Consider the following 19,385-nt stretch of genomic DNA (forward strand, 5'->3'; position numbering starts at 1 on the left):
AGATTCTTTAATGTCAACTCATTGGTGCAAAATAAAATCTGAAGTTTTTTGACTGGCTCTCAGTGTCCTTTAATATCTAATTTATTTCTCAGCCTCATCTGACTTTTAACATTCTTTAAAATCTATAGATTTTTCAGCATTCCTTAAAAGCATCATGTTTTAATATTTTCTGATTCAGCTAAATGGAATTGAAGTCAAATGCCATGTGCAGATGAACTCTTCCAGGGCCCTCTCTGCATTGTTTTGTTAGTCCTCCCTTGGAACACAAATCTTTTTTCCCTTTAATACAGTTGGTTATTTATGTATTCCTGCTTCTTTTTGCCTCTAAAGCTTCTGGGGAAGAGTGTAGAGTAATTTACACATAGTATTCTTTGAAGGATTTATCTGGGGGTGCCATTTCTTCCTCCCCAGAGACTAATGTGTTTCATTTACAATCCTGTTTAGCTAACTGAAGCTCTCCACATGCTGTGTGCATGGCCAAAGTTACCTTCTAGGTCTGTTGCTATCTGCATTAGAAAATGTGTTAAGACAAATAACATGACAGTACTTTGTCCTTCAATACCCTCTAATATCTAGCCAATTTGCCAGCCTCACCTGATTTTATTTTATTTTTTAATTCTTTTTAGTTATATAGGACACCAGAATGCACCCTGGTGTCCTATATAATCATATATAGTGTCCATAATCACAAAAGTATGGAACCAACCCACTTCAGTTCAGTCCCCAGCACTTCCCTCTCCACTCCTATCCTTCTTCAATCCATTTACAAGCTTACTTTCTTTTCTTTTTAAAATTAGTATCTGTGGATACATCCCATGCTGGAATCCACTCTGCCAGACCCATGCATAGATAGGCAAAAGTTCTGTCCATTTTATTCCACTGTTCTTTTCCTTTCACTTTTTCTTCCTGTATCCCCTTTGTTATTCTACTTATATTTCCTTTTGATAAAATTTCCTCTATTCCCTCTATGTGTGTTTTCTCTTTCTCTCTTTCTTTTCTTTTCTTTTTCTTTTTAATTCCCCATCCCTTATTTTGGATTTGCTTCTGCATATCAGAGAATACATTCCACCTTTGACTCCTTGGGAAAGGCTTATTTCACTTAGCACAATAGTCTCCAGTTCTATCCATTTACCAGAATAATGCCATAATGTCCTTCTTTTTGATGACTAATACTCCATTATTTAATATACCAACTTTTCTCTATTCATTCATCTGTTGTAGGGCATCTAGGTTTGTTTTATATCTTGGCTATTGTAAACTATGCTGCTATAAACATCGATATGGCTTTATCACTGTAGTTTGCTGATTTTAAATCTTTTGGATGTATAAAGAGGAATGGAAAAGCTGGATTATATGGTGGTTCCATTTCTATTTTTTTTTTTTTAGGAATCTCCATACTGCTTTCTATGTGGTTGCACTAATTTGAAGTTCCATGTGAGTGTACCTCCCCCCCCCACGTCCTCATCAAGAATTGTTATTGTTTGAATTCTTCATAATTGCCATTCTGACGGGAGTGAGAAGAAATCACAATGTAGTTTTGATTTTCATTTTCCTAATTGCTAGAAGTGTTGGATATTTTTTCATTTGTTCAATTATTCTGCCTATTTATTGGTTGGGTTATTTATTTTTTTAGGAGTTAAGAATTTTTTTTTTGTTTTTTTGTATATTATGAATATTAATGCCCTATTTGAGGAGCAGATAGCAAAGGTCTTGTCTCAATCTGTAGGCTCTCTTCATGCTCTTGTTTCCATTGTTGTGCAGAGCTTTTTAATTTGATCCCATTCCATTTATTGATTTTTGATTTTTATTTCTTGTGCTTTAGGAGTCTTGTTAATAAGGTCAGTTCTTGAGCTGACATTTTGGAGTGTTAGGCCTACCTTTTCTTGTAGCAGGTGAAGGGGTTCTAGTCTAATTCCTAGGTATTGATCCACTTTGAGTTGAATTTTGTGCAGGGTAAAATAGGGGATAAATTTCATTCTTGTGCATATGAATTTCCAGCTTTCCCTGCACCATTATTAAAAAGGCTAAAGAAAGAAATAAAAGAAGAACTTAGAAGATGGAAAGAACTCCCATGTTGTTGGACGGGTAGAATTAATATGGTCCTATTAATGGCTATACTATCCAAAGTGCTATTTAACACAATCCTTATCAAAATTCCAATGACATTATTCACAGAACAAGAAAAAGCATTTATGTAACTAATTTGGAAAAATAAGACACCCAGGATAGTCAAAGCAATTCTTACCGAGAAAAGCAAAGCAGGGGGCATCACAATACTCAACTTATGGTACAGCACTATAGTAATACAAACAGCATGCTACTGCACCAAAATAGGCAAGAAGACCAATGGAATAGAATAGAATACACAATGACAAACCCACATAAATATAGTTATCTGATACTAGACAAAGTTGATTGATTTTAAATATCCTAAAATTCATAGAACTTTTTTTCAGCAATGCATTGTAGTTGAGTCCACTATAATTTTCTCAAGAAACATTATCTAGCAAAAAATTGTCTTTATTAAAGTAAGTATTCTGAGATGTAACCACAATCATAGCATGAAATGACAACATATAACTAATGGTGTGGAAGAGTCTTATGGCCATCTCTGTTATCACCAATGTTTAAAGCATATAAACTTAATTACTCAATGGGTGAAACAGATGCTGAAAGACTATGCCTTAGCTAACCTTTTCTGCAAGAGCATTTCCTGCGTGTTTATTTTTAGGTCTTGTTTATTTAAATTTATAATATATTTAATATATGTAAACATACACCAGTTCCAATGATAAACTGCCTCAGGTAGTCATTTGTGGCAATCAGAATCCTGAGTCCTAAAAACTGCTGAAATAGATGTAAATAAATCAAACTATTTAATTTGTGAAAATGCAAGTAAAACACATTAGCCTGAGGCTTAATGTTCATGAAAGAGTAGGCTTATATTTAAGGGTCATCTGTGAAGGTTTCAAATAGTTATATTGGCTTTAAAGCCAACCATGGTAACACAAGAAAAAAACGAAAATTGTTCTAAAGGGAGGTCTCACAATGGAAAAAAGTTTCAATTGAGACTCTCAGGAAATGAAACCAATGATAAAACAAGCAAAAAAAAATTATAATTGAATGTCCTGCTCAAGAACTTAGAAAAATAAAATTATAGGTGTGTAGAAGGCACCCTTAGTCCATATGATAGATCCATATTGAAAGTTAAATGAATATCTCTCCATTTTCTGTAATCCCTCAATATTATAGAAGAAACTGAATATACAACAGTTATTTCTTAAAAACCCAAACCAAGTGTTTTCATGGTTGAAAGAGCAGCAGAAACATTTGGCACAAAAATATCTCTGCATGGAAATTTCCTCTGGTGCAAGGAGGATTAGTGGCTGATGCTCTTACAATACTTACTACTGAATGCTTTGATAAAGCCTCTTCCATTATAGTAGATGCTTATTTACCTATGTTACTTCCCACCAGACTGAAAATAACTTTATTCAACTGGTATCTGACATGAAATGACTGGATGAATAGAGGGAGAATAAATTATTGTGTGAGGTACAAATGGTGCTATTTACAGTACACTCCACTGACATTTTGTCTTGGGTTACCAATCCATGTGTGTTTATAATCACAATCCATAGGAACTTTTAGTAAACAATAATGGAATAAACATCCAAGATACAAATATAGGTAAGCTTGATAGCGATTATCTTGTACAGGAAAATTGTGAATTTCAAATTCTAAAATATGGAGAATAGTTTTTAAATGAGATTAATAAATCCTGATTTGCTCTGAAATTCCAAAATTTGATGTGGGTAAGCCTACCGCAACATTGAAATGCTACTTTAGGTATAAAAAAGTTATTAATTGCAAATCTTTTGCCAGATATTTAAAAGGTAAAACCATTAATAGATTTGTAATAAGCATTTGTCTTACATTAAAAGAAAAGGACAATACATATTTTGATTTTAACTACTTTAAACCAATGTTCCCATTGGGGGAAGGATGGTAAACAGAGAATAGTATATTTAGGAGAGTGATTTCTTCTTTTAACTCTCTGAGCATTTTTTATGTGGCCAGTATTTGATATTGTATGTGTGCATCTCTAGTGTGGGTTGTGTGTGTGTGTGTGTGTATGTGTGTGTTTCCTTGTGTGAGTCAACACTGAGTTTTCCAAATGGATGTCCAAGGAGACTATAAATCATTCACAGTAAGGAAAATCCTGAAGGCACAAAATCCACCTTGGACCATTATTTGGTTACCAGTTTCTCTGATGATAAGTTGGATTGAACAATTTAGGTTTGCAGAATGCACTGCATTTCAATTTCCTTAAACCGAACGAAATCAGAGGTGGGATTTACTAAGAGACAGTGATAGTTGTTTGGCAGAATCACTCACCCATTAGAGTAAAAACCCCAAGATCACTGAACATGTCTCAAGGTGCACATAACTGGTCCCCTATACAAAGCTGATTTGTGTCTTCGTGGTTGAATCTGTTGGAACTATCCTGTGAAACATACAGTACTATATTTTGTGCATACTGCATGGATTCCCTTTATTTACTCTTAACCTTTGATACCAGCGTTTGAAGATCAAGAACCTATACAGAGCTCTGAAGCCCCATAGTTTTGGGAAATACTAAGTTTAATGAAAAGGAGCGGGAGACTTGAGCTGAGTCAGTGGTACTGACTCCGTGTTAATTTGGAATAATGCCCTTCCTCCTTAATACTTTAGAAAAAGATTATCCTGGTGAAGCTAGGAGTAGTGGAGGTCAGAAGGGAAGCATACTGAGATGCGGGTTGCATCTACATATAATTAAGGATTCTAAACAGCTGTAATCCTGGCTACTCAAAATGACACAAATAGGACTTTTGCAGAAGTGGCTGGTTGGGAAAAGTTTATGGCCACTCCATGATTTGAATGAAGTCTTGAAAGAATATAGTGCTCTTGATAATTGTTGATAAAGATATATATTTAAGAGAAAGTGAGATGTTATAGTTCAAAGAATAAACTGTTTTATTTTACCTTTGGAAATAACACGAATGACTGTTAACTATGTACATAAACAAATTTTACTACAGGTAACAGTGACATGATTGACTTACTTTGTGTAGTCCTTCCTATTAAGATAGGCCTTCAGTGGCTTCCTGTAAAGCCAGTAGGAATCTATAGATGTGTTTCTTACTCTGGTTCCAGATGAACATAGAGTATCAGAGTAAATAGAAATGTTTAGTTAATATTTCCATCTCTTTTATTTGTGTAATATTATAGGTCAGATATTAGCACCATCAGGTAAATACTATAAAGAAAAGTAGCAAAATAATATAGAACACATTTTCTTTATTGAACAGCTATTTTCAATTCCTTACCATAGTAAATCAAGACAGAAACAAAATCTACCATGACTGGGTACAAGATTTTCTCATACTGTCTCATTTTTTGCTCTTTTTTAGACTTAGACCAATAATTGTCATTTAGTACATTATTTGTCAAGTGGATAATACTGATTTGTGATGATTTTACTACCCACTTCAGAAATGAACACTATAAGCTTTATACTGGAATATAAATTGGCCTTTCAAGTACTACTATTTGCTCTGCAGCATTTTTTTGCCTGAGGTCTTCTTTAAAGCTAAAGTCTCTATAGAGTCTCAGGCTGCATTTGAAAATGCCATCTGCTTTAATATGATATTTAGCTTTTCTTCCATAATGAAAACATTTTTCACTTATTATGCATGCCTAAAGTTCTTAAATTATCATAATTGTGCAATACTAAGGTACATTATGATGAAAAGTCATTTTTAAACAATTTTTTTCCTGAGTGCTAAAAAGGACATATACATTTCAAATCTGAAAGTTTACATTATTTCCCCTCATAAGAGAATTGAAGCTAGCAGAGATTAAAAGGAGGCAATCTAATTTAATAGTTTGCAATTATAGTTGATGAAGAAAATGTGTTAATCAGGAAAAAAATAACTCGGATGACTTCCTATTGGGAAAAAATGAAATTAAAGAAAGTAAAATGAGAATTCTTGCCTTCCATTCACTCTCTCCCATATTGACATAGTAGCAAAGACATATGTTAAGGAGACTATCAGGAAAATGGAGTCCCATTCCAAAAGTCCACCCAGATTCTCTGAAAATGATATCTTTACGGAAGGAACAAAGCTATGAGTGAAATTGTTTAGGCTGTTATGAATATAAACACTAAGTGTGATATTATAGCTCATGAAAACAGAAATAAAATGAATCATGGAATCAAATTTATGAGTGCAAACTGAACAGTCTATTCTAACACTGCAATTGCCAATAACATGCCATCTTGGATTATGAAAAGTTGTATAGGATTTGTTTAATTCTGTGAAAAGATGGGCTATTCAAAATATGAAATATTTTTGCAAATGACATAATTCAACTTTAATTCATGATCCATGACTGTCAATTTCATTATGATGATGAAAAGGTAATATCTAATGTGCATTTTCATGAAATCATATACAGGTTGAACATAGAGAGTTAGAGAATTCTGACCTTGCATTGTGCTTGTGGACTGTTTTCCAGTGATAAATGGAACTTGTTCTCATAGCAAGGTGTCTGGAAAACATATTACCTCAAATTCTTGAAAACATAAGAAATGGTTTTCTCACTGCATTGAAAAAAAATGTATTAAATGGATAGAGAAATGATTTGGAGCTCACAAGGAATACAACAAGCCACTGAGCAGGACCAGTGTAGAATGTTTTGTAGGTTGTCAAAATGACAATGGATATTTGATAATGAGAATAATGTAGAATTTAAGATACCTAAGAAAATAAGCTAGAAGAAATGTTTGTATTCTTCATGTTGGATTCCATAACTTATTCAGATGGAAAAATTCAGGCCAACTATTTTTTTTTAGTCTGCTACCTAGGGTGAAATTAAAATAAAATTAAAGGTGACATCCAATATTCTCATTCTTGCCACAGATTTTCATTTGGCCTATTATATTCAAGCACATAAGCAGAAAGCATTCCCACATTGCTAGTCCCTGGATTTAAATGAAAGAGTTTCTAGCTCAAGATAATAAGAATGGTCTATTTAGATGGTATGAACCAAATTTCTAATTCATTCTGTTTCCCCAGAACACCTATGAGGTACTTCCCCTTTACTCTGGAACACAGTGCAATTGGAAAACAAGGTGAGTATATATTTAGCAACCCTGAGACTGGCATTTTCAAATACACTCCACATGCACATTTTCTTCATGGTTTGTCTACATTCTGTTTCTTGTTGCATGTGCACCTAGGTCATATTGCTTACAAGAGATGTCTACTAAACATTCGTTAAATAAAAATGTATAGTTTTTGAAAAAAATGTTTCAGTTACTATAATTTAGAAACATCTTTTCAACATTTTTAAACATATGGTATGTTTTTGTTGTGTTAATTTATTTGGCTTTGTTCATGATTGCAGATATAAGTCTGCTTCTTCACAACATATCAGGGACAAGTACAATTTGTAATGATAACAATACATTTTTAGCTATTTATTAAATAACATATTATTTGTTCGCTTATGCATTGTTAAAAATACTTTGAAGGTGTTATCTCAATCCCCTACTTTCCATGTCATGCACCTCTACCTTCAGTCTATGCAAAGTTAATGAAGGCATCTAAATACACTTTTCCCTATAAATATTTGTTTATAATAAATGCTTAACATTTAGATTATAATAACTAACAGCTTAGTATAATAAAAGAAGGAAAAGTTCTAGACAAGAGTCAGGAAATCTGGATTCTAGATCAGAATTCATTATCAATTAGTTTGATAACCACAGGAATAAATTTTCCTATATATGGGTCTCAGTTTCTTCTTCAGTAAAATGATAATAATGCTCAACTTTTTCAGCATGTCCAGATTATTGGAAAAGTAACAATAAAGTCCTATACAAACAAATCTACATTCCTATTCTCTCACAACTGAAGAAAGATTTGTTTATAATAACATGAGAATTCTTGCCTTCCCTTCATTCTTTTGTGACATTTCCATGTTTCTGCATAAATATTTATGCTGATACCAATTGACCAAGGCAAGGACATAAAAAACTAGAGGGTGAATCCACTATTATTTTCCTCTAAGTGTATTCATTTTGTTCATTCTTGAGTTTTGCTCAGTCTCTCCATTTTACAGTCGTACAGACTGTTCATTCATCAGATGAATTAAGGATGAGCTGGTGGCATGTTCCCACCTTTGTCTCATCAAGGAGGTGAAATATGCTCCAGGGGTCTTTCTAAGGACATGCATCTGTGCCCCTAGAACAAGACGTTCCACTGCTCCCCTTCTCCATGTTCTATCTAGCAGCATTGGATGCCACTCCAGACATCGGAATCTTGTGCCCTGCTTTTTGTCTGGGTTTTGAAGACATCTCCTTACCCAGCACATTCTCTCATTTGTTTTCTGTTCATTTTTACCAACATAGGTACAGGCAGATGGAGCTTGGAAAAGCAGTGTATGGAAAGGAAAAGGTAAAAGACACTCCAGGAGTTTGAAGCACACTTCAATTGGCCTTTTCTCCCTTTCTTTGCTTTCGCACAAAACAGTTGAACTGACATTCATTTTCTTCCACGGATCCCATGAAATACCGCAGCCATCCCTGGGCCAGCTGAGGAATGAGTCCAGGGTTGCCATTAGTTCTAGCTAGCTGGTTCACATCATGGGCAGTGAGGCAACTCCCTGCTTTTCATCTCTGTGAATAAGACCGGCCAAGTCTTTGTTAGTTAAGCTCTCCTGGTTGACTGAATGCCACAGTAATATTTCCCAAAGATGTTCAGAGAGGAATTGAATGGGCTTAGAGTAGGAAAAGGCAAATAAAATCAGTGAAGAGTGACAGACAAGTAATCCCGAGTCTGATTGCTTGCCCACATTTAAATGTTGAAATGGAAATTCTCAATTCTGCCACAATGCAGCTGTCTTCCTGGGACCCATGAATTCAAAGGCAGTTGATATAGTTGATCTAAGAGCCTCTTTGTGGCTGCAAATAAAGAGGCCTAGGTAGTTTGAAGTTCTTTGAAACTTTTTCTTTTTAATGTTGGGATACATATTTGGTATCATTTTTAAAATTTGTTTTAGATTTTAAAAATTGAGTTTTGTCTGTATTCATCAATGCCAGATGGGAACAATAAGCAATAAATAGTTAATTTGAGTGCTATTTTAAAATAAAGCATGTTTTATGTATAAATTCCCAGTTGTTTGGGCACTTAAAATTTATTTAGTCTACCTTATCATCTAATACCACTTCTTTTGCAAAAAAGTTCTTATTCAAAATTGCTTGGTTATATCTCAAAATAAAGACCCATGATACTTTTTGGTTGTCCTTTGAATACTGAAAAGTTGTAATCTTATAAGAATCTGTTTTAGGCATCTTTTTCAATTGTGTGAATAAAAGACCTGACTGGAACATTTTTTAGGGGAGAAAAAAGTTTATTTGAGATCTAACAGTTTCAGAGGTCTCAGTCCATATACAGCCAGATCCACTCCCTGGGGGCTTGAGGTAAGGCAAGACATCATGGTGGAAGAGTGTGGTGGAAGGAAGCATCTCAGATGATAATCAGAAAGCAGAGAGAGAAAAACTCCACTTGCCAGATACAAAATATATATATGCCAAAGATATGCCCTCCAAGACCCCTCTCTTCCAGGCACATCCTACTAGCCTTCAGTTACCTCTCAGTTATTCCAATTTGGGGACTAATTCATTTATTGGTTAAGACTTTCATAACCCAATAATTTATCCTCTAAGTCTTCTTGCATTGACTCATACATGGGCTTTTTAGGAACACTTCACATCCAAATCACAACACTATTACATGTCATAGTTTGGGGGGGGGTTAAACAGATCATTCATAAACAATATACCTATATTTTGTGTGTGCCTATATAAACTATATACACACACATATATATATATATATATATATACACATATATGTATAATGTATATGTAGAAAAAACAACATGAGTCAAAAAAAGCGTGGCTAGCTAGCATCCTTGTATTCATCATTTGAATCAGCCAACATTAACAAAGTCTCCTCTTTGCTTCAAATTAATTCTATCATAAAAGAAAAATAGAAGAAGGTTAAACTCCCTTTATAGTCATTCCCAAACCCATTCCTTTCACTTATATTCCCAAAGGAAACTATTACTATAAATTCAATGTTAATTATTTTAATCCATATTTATATGTTCAATATATTAAGGTGAACCCATAAAAATATAATTTTACATGGATTTTTTATGTGAATTCCTTCCCGTCTTATGCACAGTTTGCAACTACGGTTTGTTCTTGTTTTGGTATTTATTCATGTTGTCTCAAATAGATTTAGTTCACTTCTTCATCTGAATGCTTGTGTAGTAGCCTACTGAACGATGCTACCATTGATTATCCATTTCACAATCACTGCTCATATAGGTCATTTCCATTTTACTGCTAGACAACTATGGTGCTTGAACACCTCTCTGCAAGTGTACTTCTAGAAAACTAGATGGAATTTCTGGGATGATGGAAGTATTTTCCATTTTATTGAAAATTGTGAAAATCCCTATAAATGCATGTAGTAAACTATGTCCCTCCCTCAAAAGCATATTGCAAGTTCTTGTTGTTTCACATTGTCACCAATAATTGGAAATTTGTAAATTATTCAATCATTTGGATGTTCAATAACAACCTATCCCTGTTGTTTTTCTTATGAGTATTGAACCTGAATATTTATTTATGTGTTTATTGTCCAAACATTTTTTTTCTTTTTATATAAAAGGCCTTTCCTTACACATTGCTCAGATTGAGCTTTATGATCTTTCCTTATTGATTTAAGGAAGATCTCTACATTTGGATACTAGCCATTTCTCAGTAAAAATCAGTGTGACATTTTACCATCTGGCACATTTTTTGTAGTTTAAATCTAGAAATTTTAGCAATAGATTGATTGTAATTTTGTAGCCAAATTTAGTGTTCTATTCTCTTGTGTGTTGTGCTTTCTTTTTGTCTGTTTTAAGACATTATTTTTCTCCAAAATCTTAAAGATGTTCACATATATCTCGTTTGTTTGCTTGCTGTACAAGTGTTTATTTTTCATTTTTAACCTATAGCTTTTGAAATGAGAATTATTCTTTCTTTTTTATATGGACAACAAAAAATTTCTCTGAGCAATTATCCATATGGTAATCTTTCAAATACTCAATTATCAACTTACTTTGAGTCTTCTTTATTCTAGGCCTGGCAATCCCTGGTTCTTTAACGTTTCTTCTTATAGTTTTACTGCTTTGAATATTTAATTGCTCTCCTTAGATTGTGCCCAGCTTGTCTATATCCTCTCATGAATATGCCAAATAGAAATTCACAGAGTAAAGCATGATTTCTTTATTCAATGTAGCACAGATTTATTCCTACTTTGCTTTAGATGTTGTATTGCTCTTAATGCAACCAAATTCCAACGTATTTCACTAGTCACAATTCACATTTGAATCCTTTGAGCTTCTGGCAAAACTAGGTTGTCCTATTGTAAATGGCTTAGTATTAGCAGCATATTTCTTTTCCAATAGTTTCAGAATTGGCTGGAATTTAATATATTAAGTTTAATTAATATTATTTTTGATTAATTAATATTAAACTTTTCATTTGAAATGAGAACTCTTGGTTTTATTGACATGAGGTAGTTAAATACTAAATCTGTTATCTGATAATTGTCCTATTATATGGGGTGTGTGTGTGTGTGTGTGTGTGTGTGTGTGTGTGTGATTGTGAGAAAGAGTGTTTTCCCTTTCATAGTTGTAGCTCATTGTGTCCCAGTCTTACAAATTATATGTATTTGAGAATTTGTCCATGTTCTATAGCTTCTGTAAAATGGGATCCTAAACTTATTTTTCTCTGAGTTTTATAAGTCTTTGATACTATATGAAAAGATCCAAAACAAATGTCTGAAAATGGTATCTTATTGAATATTATTTTTCCTCAGTTTTATACTACAAGATTGTTTGTGTTTGTTTGTTACAATTGCTTTAAATTTCAAAACATACTAGCATGATTTTGTATTGGTTTACATCATCCTTTGCTGAAGAGGTTTCTTCTTCCCTTTCCATGAGAACTGACTTGCTGTTAGTCATATTCCCCCATAGCTCTGCGGCAGCAGAGCCCATTTCCTCTACTCTGCAACATCACAGCCTAACTATGGCTCTAGACAATAGAAAGTATTAGTATTATTATATAATCCACCAATGGCTAATGAGTTGATGTTAGATAGCATTTTGACATAACATACATAAAGTATTAAAGAAATTTTAGAAGAGATATAAATACACATTCATATATAATTTGTGTGTGTGTGTCTACATAATATTTTTTTCTTATTGTTGACCTGTGGTGTGAAGCCAATACTTTCCCCATTGTCTCTCAAATAGCTGCATGAGCAGTTGTGAGTACTGAAAGCTTCAATTTAATATTCAGGTGAAAGAAGTAGAAATAGATATTCTAAACTTGAAGGAGGCATTAGATATATTACTGAAAAAGAACAGTGCCATAGTTGTCAGAGTTGTTTCTGGCTGTGTATTACAATGCATTACATGTCACCCATGGAAACCAATCTCCCCTACCCCACCCACTCACCTCCACTGAAGAAGGTGAGGAAAGAGGAGGAGGAAGAGGAAGAGAAGAAGAAAAAGGAAAATGAAGGAGAAAGAGCAGGAGGAATTGGGGTTGGAAGAAATTTAAAAATCCCCAAAGCTGGTGAACTAGAGAATAAACGAGTCTTGGGAAACTTCCCATGTACATCAGTGCCAGTGGCCTCCCTATTTTCCCCAACCTGAAGAGAAAACCTTGGCATCTTTAGACCTAATTGGCATCTCCCCTTCAGGGATTTTTATTGAATTTTTCTACTCTGCTGACATTTTTGAACAGTGTTGGCACCAATATTTGAAAGGGAGCTTTAATCTCATGAAGGCAATGAAATACTGTCATCCTTAGAAAAAGTGTCAGTCACAAAGCGCTCAGAACAATACAACAAAGGAGTCCGGTGCCAGGTTGGTGCACCCTCTTGGGTTTCCCTTTCTATTTCTCAGATAGTCTCATCTTGTCTCCCTGCAACAGAGTGAGTGATTCTTTACTTCTAGGTATTTGGACAAGACTTTGATTCACATAAATAAACACATATTGACACATATTCATAACAGTCACTTTAAAATATGACATATTACTAAGTTAATTATTAGAGTTTTTGATTACTGTCAGGTCTGAACTTTCTTAGAGATCAGAAACCTAACAGAAACTTCTGAAATTTAAAAGGTATATTTGTCAAATGACTGGCTACATTTAAAAGCCAACAACTTTATGAATAATACCTAGCATTTTGTTTTCAGTGATAGAGTTGATTGTTTAATTCATGGCTACCATTTTAATTAAAGTTTGTTCATACCTCAAAAATGTTTTGACAGAATTGAGAAACATGGCATAGATAAAAATCTGTGGCTTCTATAGTTAAGTACCAATGACAAATATCACTCTACTGCTTTTAAAGGTCTTTAAGTTCTGTTTTACTCTTTAATGCATATACAATGTGTTAGCAGATACTTATAAGATTCATAAAATGATCAACTAACTGAACTTGGCACAAAACCATCAAAGCCAGCAAGATTGATGGTTATTATTCATTTTTTTCAGTTGGTAATTCAACAAACAATTATTGAGAACCAGTTATTCAAAATTTATTTATGTACATTGAGAATGATACAAGAATGTGTGGTTTAGAAATCTTAAAATCAGGGAAACTACTAGCTGCAATACACACATATGCATACATTAACATATGAATGTGCCATGACTTTATATAACCAGACATGAAAAACATGAACTCAAATTATAAATTTTCCTGAAGGGGGACAACTCTGAGGTAGAGGGAAATAGAGGAAACTCATGATTAAAATGAATGTAAATTGTATCCTAAATGAGAGATAGGATTCAAGTAGCAGAAATGGGGTTTGAGAAAAGAGTTTTTTTTTTTTTCCTATGGCAGGATAGTAGACATAAGCATAAGGCATTTCTGGGGAGTGCTAAGCACTTCAATTCCAGAACTATAATTTGGTTGATTTGCAGAAGGGAAAAATATAGGTTGAGTACATAAGAGAAAGCTTTGAGCACTAAATTAAAAAGTTCAGATGTTATTTGAAAGACCAGAAGGAGCTCTGAACAGTTTTGGAGTAGAGGAGAACTTCTTTCTTAAACAATCAACTTGGCAGTTTTGTGTGAACGTGATTGTGGGATGGACAATGAAAGTGAGGTAGGAGATCTGTGGTCAGCTCTTGACGAGAGCCTTAGAAGAGGTTGTGGTGACCTGAGCAGAGGTTGAACAGTGTATAAATAGGGGGCAGTCCACAGATTAAAAATGAATAATGCGTCAAGTAGCATTAAGTGTGACTCCAAGTCTTCAGACAATGATTACTGTGAGACTGACTACCTGAATTTAAATTCCTACTGGATTCCTGACTATCTGGGGTCTTTGTAGTATCTCCATATGTTGCAGTTACAGTATTGTATCTCATATGTTGCATTTTCCTTTTTCTAATAATTGTAGTTGTAGTATAGATTGTTGTGGGGATAAAATGAACTAGTGCATGTAAAACTCTTACAGTGGCTCCTGGTCCTTGACAAAGGAAGTAGTTGGCATAGTGTAGTCTAACTCTGTCTTTTTAGACCTGAACATCACCAGTGATAAGGCCAAGTTTATGTTTAAAGACAGGAAGCAGCTTTCTATTTTGTGGTTTTATAGTTTAGTTTGCAAGATACTTGGTAGAATTTCACCAAAACCTTTTCTATGTGGAAAAATGGTATCCAAAATATTGCTGGTGAGTCTTGTTTTTGCTTGGCTTCTATTGTTTAGCCACTGCCACAATTAAGGGTTTTTGGGAGGTATATTTGGCATCACCATTATGTATACTGGAAAACAGTATATATATTACTTGGTGGGGCTGTGAGATTGATCTGATTTCACACCTACAGAGAAGCAGGTATAGGGCCTGCTCTCTCTGTAACTCAGAAGCTTGTGAATCTCTTTCTCTGACTTGAGCCCTTAATTTCACTTATGGTATTGCTTGGACATCAATATAAAACCACTTTATAGTTTGCAACACAAGATCTGTAGTCAATTTCAAGCTATGTCATGTAAATCCTACTAGATAAATCAAAATTGGTTGATAATAAAGACTAGGGAGCTTCCCTCCTGACTCGAGTATAAGACTATTTAAAATAGGACTGATTTTAAATGTCTATTTTCTCTGTAGACAAATGAAACACTGCACATGCATATACACAGTGGGTCTCTGTCTAACCAAACAGACAGATGGCAAAGAACTAGTTCAATTTGTTTGCTTTTCCTTGCCTTTGATGCTTTAACCAGTCACCTCTCTCCAACTTGTGGGCACCTATTCAGACACATTAACCATGTTGGACTGTTTGCTTTTCAAAATAAATTGCAGGAGGAGGGTAGTTAAGGTGGAATATTCCCACATAGAGCATTTATTTCATCAAAAAATTAAAATCACTGTGCAATTTTTAAGACAAACAATGAAGGGCATTGTACTTCCTATGATCAAGTAAGTGGCAGAACATTTTTTTTTCTGGGACTCCACTGCTATTCAGTCATGTAAATGGCCTGTAGCAAATTGGAAAGAGCAAACCATTCAACCATGTCAGATCTCAGGGGCCTGTATAGACACAATCTCGGAGCCTGGCAGGCTTTCCACCAATCTTTTACCACCGTGCTATGCCCATGTTCAGGATGATAATTAGCACCATCAGGAATGTTCTCAGCTAAAAGCAATGCATTCATCTGTTGCTTTAATTTATCTTCCTTTGGGGCCTTTGCTGACTGAATAATGAAGTTCTATTTTTATTATTTTTGACAGATCAGTCTTGGGATTTTGTTTCTCTAGGGAAATTTATACAACTATTTTAAGTTTAATTACTTAGCTTTGTATTAAAACTGCCAGACACTGTGGGAACAACACCACTGAAAATTTCCTTTTGTTTTTGTTAAAGATGAGCTCTTAATCCTCCTCCCTACCTTTCTTCCCTCCTTCCTTAAAACCCTTACATGTTTTTTCATTTCTGAACCTTTTTTTATGAGACATAATATTTGCACTTATTTATGGGGTACATTATGATAAATTGATACAGGACTACTAATCAAATTAAGGTAATAAGCATTTCCATCACTTTACATATTAATCATTAGTATAGGCTGGGAGTTTTGTTCTCTTCTAGTCATAAAATATATCAAACTCTTTATCATGGATTAAGTCTCCAGTTGTTCTTTTTAGGCTCCCCGAAAATTGAACGAAAGTACTTGTAATTCCCCAGTAGTGAGCTTCCATTAAAAAACAAACAAAGCAACAATGACAACAAGAACAAAACAAACATGGCTTTATTTCCTTAGACCTATGCTTGATTTTATCATGGCTAGCTCCTTCTTCACCAGGTTTTGTGAAGTCATGATTAACACAGCATTTGTTTGTCTTGTCACAACTTCCAATGTCTATTTATTTAACTTCATCGTAGCTTATGTTTTTCTCTTTCCAATTTTTAAGCTTATTAAATTTGTCTTTTGCTCTTAATATAGTGGTTAGCACACATTGGACAGTAAATGATGTCACATTGATAAGAACCTTGGGAACATTTTTGGAAGGGAATAGGAGACCCAACTTTGTGAAGATGTTGACAGTGAGATATCTCATGGACACCTACCCCATCCTCAGCACTGGCTGGAGGGTGACCTTATTGCACTGTTTAGGACCACGGTATCTCTGTGGAGCAGAAATAGAATGAAACACAGAATGATGGCTGGGGTGAAGTCAAGATCTGCTGTGCTTCTGGTCTCAAATTAGCCAGTGTTTCCCAACTCTGGCTGCATGTCAGAATCATCAGAGACCTTCAGGCACACTTGCTTGTCCCCATTCTCAGTCAATTAAAATGACAACTGAAGGAGTCATGCATATGGTGTCTGAGCATCATTTTTAAGAGCTCTCCATGCAATTCTATTTCAAAGCAAGACTGGAGACTATGGAGACTGTGTTGACCAAAGTACTCCTCATACTTTGGAGCTACAGCAGACTCCTTGCAGCAAGCTCAGAGCTAGAGTGGATTTCCTGCTCTTGAAAGAGCTTAATAAACAAATAGGTATATAAATAAATCTTATCTTGTTTGAAGCAAAGGATTAAAGATAATACATGGGTATAGGGAGGAAGGCACAACACCGACAAAGCTGGTGACCAGAAGCTAAAATATAATTTTCTCAAGCTACAGGGTAAATATGGCAGCATCAGTGATCCAACAGTGGGACAGAAATCCAAATACCAGGATCACAGTAGCCACTTGAAACTGAAATAATAGATAAATCTCCATGTTTCCTTGAAAGAATTCTCCCTCTGTTGCAGGCTTTCAGAGACTTTTTTCTCTAGTTGGCATTCAGAGATGAGAAGTGGTATCTGTCCTCCATCCACTGGTGACCAGAGAAGCTGGTGACCAGAGAAGCTCTCAGGCTTTGATCTGGTTTCTGGACTTGCCAGTCTGAATCTTCGGTCCAAGCCAAGTCTTTGAGCCAGCAGATTTCTGGGACTGTTTCCCATCAAAAACTGTGATCTCTTATTTTCTTCACAACAAGAAATTTAACTTGTAATTACAAGGTTCTCTTTCTTTGTCAAGCCAAGGAAACAGATTCATTCACGAAGGTGTGCTTACCATTGGCGTTAGTTTACAGAGAATATTTTTTAACAGCATGATGACCTGAAGTTAACTTGTTATGGTTTCACTGATTTCAAAATACTCACCTTACTATGGAGAAATAGCCACTACAAGAAAATATGCCAGTAAGGTGGAATTATGATCTTCTATGTATTTTGTTATCAACTCTCTTCAAAAATCTATATCATAGCCAGGTGTGGTGGCACTTGTCTATAATACCAGAAGCTGGGGAGGCTGAAGCAGGAGGATCAAGAGTTCAAAGCCAGCTTCAGTAACGGTGAGGCGCTAAGAAACTCAGTGAGACCCTCTCTCTAAATACAATACAAAATAGGGCTGGGATGTGGCTCAGTGGTCAAGTGCCTCTGAGATAATCCCTGGTATAAAATAAAATCTATATCATAAAACAGAATCTAAAAAGAAACAAACTTTCATATTTATCTTTCTATTTCTACCATTCCTATGTTCTTTGTTCTCAGGATGTTTTCCTTTCCCCTATAAAGATGATGAACGAGTAGTCTTTTTTCTTGAATTGCTAAAAGCCATTGTTTAGAAAGAATAAATGAGGGAATAGGTTACATTTTCTGCTTTAAATAGACATTATAGTGAAGATTTTTATTTGATTTAGTTATTGTAAGTTTAAGTGCTCCTTTCTTTTCCAAGCAAAAACATTTTCTCCATTAATAAAAATGTATGTGCATTTGCAATATTTTGTAAAAACTATAGCACACGTGATCAAGAGGACTTTATAACCTCCATAATTTGTACCATAAACGCCATAATTAATAGGTGATAGAATACTCCTATTTTGTAAAGCATGACCAACAAGAATTTTTTTAAAATTTTTTCCTTCTTTTGTCCTTTATTTTTTAAAAAAAGGTCTGTGAGAGTCTATTTGTAAAAATTATATGAGGCTTACAAAATCTTTGTTTGTATTTATTTTCTTTTCCCAGTTTTTCTTGGTTATTCATTTCTTTCTCATCTCTTCCAGGAGTCTTGATTTTATTTTCTCATTTGTAGTACAGGGTGCTGACCACTAGGTGGACCCCTGTGAGCTGGATTTTGTCAAGGGTTTTCCTTGGTCTTCAGCACTATATTTTTTCTCTGCCTACTATGAAAACATCCCTGCATGCGATTAGATAATTGGATTATTATGTGTACCAATAATGACTTAAGATCTTCCATGAAGTTTATTTTTGTAAAATGGTTGTCTTATACTATACATATTTATATATATACATCTCATACTTGAATCTCATAGTCCCGAGAGATATGCTCTATTACCTATGTATTTGGACAAAATAAATATATACCACCCGAGGAACTGGTGCTTTATTTTTTAAAACTTAGAAAATATGAAGGAAATAAGGCACTCAAAATTAATTAACATCTGCATCTACATCTATATATCAAAATGAAAATAGAGAAAGCAAGAAGGATTATGTTATTTTTATACACATAAATATTATGGTTAAGTGGTTTTTTATTGACTACCCTGACAAACAAGATCCATTAATTTAGACATTCTTCTTTTCCGTAGAAAACAATCAGCATCTCTATGTCTTTACCTATTCAGCTTGCTATATATGCAATTCCTTTGTGTGCTTTCTTCCTTCTCCATGGGATTTAT

The sequence above is a fragment of the Ictidomys tridecemlineatus genome, chromosome 12 (genome assembly GCF_052094955.1).
Source record: "Ictidomys tridecemlineatus isolate mIctTri1 chromosome 12, mIctTri1.hap1, whole genome shotgun sequence".
NCBI classification, from domain to species: domain Eukaryota; kingdom Metazoa; phylum Chordata; class Mammalia; order Rodentia; family Sciuridae; genus Ictidomys; species Ictidomys tridecemlineatus.